The sequence below is a fragment of the Coffea arabica genome, chromosome 11e, assembly GCF_036785885.1.
Source record: "Coffea arabica cultivar ET-39 chromosome 11e, Coffea Arabica ET-39 HiFi, whole genome shotgun sequence".
NCBI classification, from domain to species: Eukaryota; Viridiplantae; Streptophyta; class Magnoliopsida; order Gentianales; family Rubiaceae; genus Coffea; species Coffea arabica.
Window position 1 is genome coordinate 53,623,645 of NC_092331.1, and position 4,806 is coordinate 53,628,450.

The window sequence follows — 4,806 nt, forward strand, 5'->3', positions numbered from 1 at the left end:
GAGGGCAATTCTTCACACATGTGAGAAGCTAATTGCGTCATCCTGGATGTCAATAGATGCACTTGATCCGCCATCTCAGATGTCAATAGATGCATTTGATCCGCCAGGTTACGAATGCTCGTTTGTGTCTCCTGATGAAATCGATATGTATTAGTAGCTAGTAATTCAATCATTTCTTCAAGAGACATACCTGACATGGATGATGGTTGTTGAGACTCTTGCTGTTGAAAATTCATTGGCCCGGTCGCATAATTAAAATTGGAATTATCCCACCATCCTTGATCATACTTATTTGAATAAGTGTCATACCACGTTTGAAATCGAGATGAAAAATCTCCAAAAGTATTAATTGGAGCACTTAGGTTATCTTGAAATGTGGGGCATATGTCGGTAGAATTACCTGAGGCAAAATAAGTTCCACAATTTGCAACAGCTAATTGATCATTAGGAAAAACACGAGTCTCATAACCCCTTTTAGGAATAAAGTCCAGTCTATCATTAAAATACAGAATGTTAGCAGCCATAAACTATATGAAAAAAAGAGAAAAATAAATTAAAAAAATGAAAACAAGATGAATTCAAAAAGAAACAAATTAATCTGGCACCAGTCTCCGGCAACGGCGCCAAAAATTGGCAGGTTGTCGAAACCTGTACAATAATAAAAATAAACCTAATTGCCAATTAAAGTAACCAAAACCCGATTTCAAATACTGGAGCAGGGACTCTAGGTGTGCAATGGGTTACTTGATTTACCTTGTTCCTGAAGAGTTTGTTTGATCTGATATACCCGAATGAGATGATTTTTTCGTTAATAATTATTAATTTGTAAACAGGGCAAGTAGGGTCATATTCTCAAGGATTGGGGATATTTGTCTCTTTTGAAATCCAAAAATAACACGGGGGGTGTTTTTGTATGAAGGATGACAATCAAAGAAATTCAAATAAAAATAAATAGCTAACTAGAAATTAAATGACAATTCACTAAAATTAGAGTAACAATAATTAAAGATCTAGCCAAGAAATAATTTCAACAATGGTTCACCTAATTGATCATCGATGCACATGCAATTCCAATTATTTATTAATAAATAGGTTATAACTGCCAAACAAGCGATGACAGTCAACCCCTCCTTACTGTGTCAGTGATTAAGGTACGCCCGTTAATCACTGCTGTAATTGAGAAATAATTCTAGGTATGCTCGTAAGATTTAATTCTCCAATTGTCTTATGTATTAGAGGAGTTCTATTCTAACCAAATAACGCACTACCAGGGTTATTTCAGATTAGCCCGTGTATCCCCATGACACAAATCTAATCGTGCCAGTTGTCACTATTTCAAGACAATTAAACAATTACAGATTTAAATGTCCTAATTAACAATAGATCACCAAATTAACTAATTATCCAAATTCAAAACAATCAATTAATTGAACAATCACAAACACTGTAACCAGGGAATATGCAAATACCAATAAATAAAAAGAAAAGATAAAATTAAATCGATCTCACAATTTTTAGGCGAACCAAAACCTCCGTTGTTCCTTGACTAGAATAAGGAAATTAGTTCATATTTGATGCAAAAAATCCATACAAAATTGCAGAGAGAGTCGCGGCCATTGTTGCTGATTCTTGAGAGTTCAACTCATTCCAATCAAGAAGGTAAGCGAGATACAGGAAGTTATCAATTGGGTTTCGCTTGTCTTCAACACACAAAGAGAAAAGCTACCATAAAGCTAACAAGGAAAAGTCCAAAGCTAGGCTCCAGGGAATGATTCAATTCATTCCAATTGCCTCTCACGTACGAGAGGCCAATCACCGCCAAAAACCAACGAGGAAAAATCAACAAAAGTAATTCAAAGTAGTCCCTATCTAATTCCTATCCAAGGCTGGCACTGTGCAGCGGCCCTCCAACAGTGAGGAAGACTTCAGTCTTTTGTTCCCTTTTTCCAGTGCTGTCTAAAGCAAATTACCAAAAAGGGTCGCGTCTTGATATTCCAAAAATGCCCCTGGATGCCTGCTACTTGAACTCCTTCCTAATGACTGTCAAATTGGCACTTGTTATGATATTTTCGTTCTACTCCCTGAAATAAATGCAAATTACGAAAGTGAGTAGAATCTAACAATTAATCCAAATCGGGTCAGGTAATAGGGGAAATTAATAATAAAATAAATGATAAAATTGCAACCTATCAATTCGAGATCCAATGAGACTCTACTCGATCTTAGCCATCCATTTCAAATCAAAATCTATTAAACTTGAAATGGACAGTCAAAATTGAGTAGAACTTTGTTAGCTTGATTCCAAACCGTCCACTGAAGGATCCAATTCCTCCAACCATAGAGGAACCAAATCCCTTTTGCTTCAGTGAAACAAATAGTTGAAGGCAGAAAACATAGAGTGCAGGGGACATTAATGGCCCATTGTCCTTCCTGACAGTTGAATGTCAGAATTGGTAGCTCCACAAATTTTCAAATAGTTGGGGGCTAGACCCAAGTTGTCTCCTATTTTTGAAACAGGATGTAGGATCTTTTGAAAATTCTAGAAAGGGAAATATTCCAAATTCATCCCTAACATTTTTACAAAAAACTTTTTTAGTCCCTAACATTTAAAATCAGCCAGAATAGTCCTTAACATATAAATTATAAGCCAATTTGGTCCTCATGCTCGTATTTTCTTATTTCTTTGGCCAAAAATAGCACGCCTCTCTCACGTGGGCATAATTTAAAGTGCAAAATCGGAAATCATACTTCGCTCCCTCAGATGAACATGAGAATGTTTAGAAAGCTTACTCCATAATTTGGACAGGCATAGAATCTTCTCCCTAGATTTACAGGTTTCGAAGAAGTCATAATGAGGGGTTCCTTTCCACAAAGACATCGCTCTTTGTTTGGATCCATCGTACTCTTCAATAGGTTGGCTTCTTCTTTGCATTTTCTTGCTATTCTTCCTCAATTGCACAGCCATCCAGTTGTAGCTGCATTTTCCCTCCTCAATTTGGTTTTGATGTGAGGCAATTAAGGTTTAATTGGGAAAATATGAAGGAATGATGGAAAACTCAATTGGAAACAAAAGTGTATTTTTTGATTTTGCCCTTGAAACTATGCCCACGTGAGAGAGGTGTACTATTTTTAGCCGAAAAAATGAGTAAATACGAGTATTAGAAACAAACTGACTCATAATTTTTATGTTATGGACTATTCTGGCTGATATTAAATGTTAGGAACTAAAAAGTTTTTTTTTTTTTTTGAAAATGTTAGGGATCAATTTGACAAATTTCCCTTCTACAAAATGGTACAGTTGTTTCTACCAATCGATCGGTAAGCAGTATGGATGAAGCAAACGGATGACACGAAGACACTTAAGAGTAAACTAGGCTTGGTGCCCCGCGGTTCCGCGAGGTGTCCATTATTGACTATCTGAGGATAATATAAGATTTATTTACTAACATAGACTTAGAGTGTTTTGTATGATAATAGAGTTGGAATAGTAGATAGAAGAGTGATATATTGGATTGATTTATTTATAAATAGATATAGTAAAATTGATGTGATTTGTATTGTGTTTTTTAAAATTAATATGATCTGAAAATTTGATGGGTAATATTGGTTTCAAAAAATTTTGTTTTTTTATTTTAATTTAGTGATAAGTAAATATTATTTAAATTAATGGAATATTTATTATTTTTTAAAAGTTGATAGGATGAAAAATTAGGTGGAGAATTACATTAAGAGTGTTATAATTTATTGCACTTTGGGCATTGGTAGTTTATGTATTTTAGGATGATGATATTTTCATAATTTGGATAGCTAGGATGAGAGTGTGCATTGTTGCAGTGGAAAAATCTATGGAAAGGATGTAAAAGAATGGGAAGTTTGTTAAAAATTAAATGGATAATAGATATTATTTTTTGGCAAATTTTGATATAGTTTTGGTGTTGTGTGATGAGATAAATTAATAATTTGGAATAATTTGATATTATAGCTTGGTAAAATATGTGTTTAATAATTAAGTAGGTTTTTTTTAGATAAGTAAAGATGATATTGATTTAGTAGTTATGAATGAATGTGATTGAAATAGATGGAAGTTGTATTTTTTTTAATTAATATAATCTGAATAAGTAAAGAATAATATTAATTTTGAGAGCTAGGAGATTTTATATTAATAGTTTATTGATAAATGGATATTATTGAAAGTAAGGTGATGCGTATAAATTTTTTTTTATAAGAAATAGAAATGATTGCACATGAAAATTATAGAGTTTAATCACTGTAATTTGCAGTAGAATTTTTAAATATTTATTGTTTGATGTTTATGTGACTTATTTTAGGTTACTCGAAGTTGTAGTGAATTTTGTATTAATATATAGATATAGGTATACAATATATTTTGTAATATGTATGTGTATATATATATATGCATGTGTGTGTGTGTTTAGTAATTTATTTTACATGATATAGTGCTTTAATTTTTTTAGTGTTTATATTTTTTGTGGTTTTGTTTGTTTGTTATATTTTTATTATTTATTTATTTATATGTGTGTGTATATATATATGTATATTCAATATTTTATTTGAGCTTGTATGATTGTTTAATATTGTTTTAGCGTGTCTATCTTTTCTAGTTTTGTTTGTTTGTTATGTTTGTGGCATTCCTGTTTGTCTTGTGATTCATGTGCAATATGATTTTTTTTTGAGTTGCATCATGTATATTTTTGTCTATATATATATATATAGGGTTGTGGTTTTAAGTATTTGTATGTAAATTTCTAGTAGTTTGGTTATCTTTATTATAGTTTTAGAGAAAAT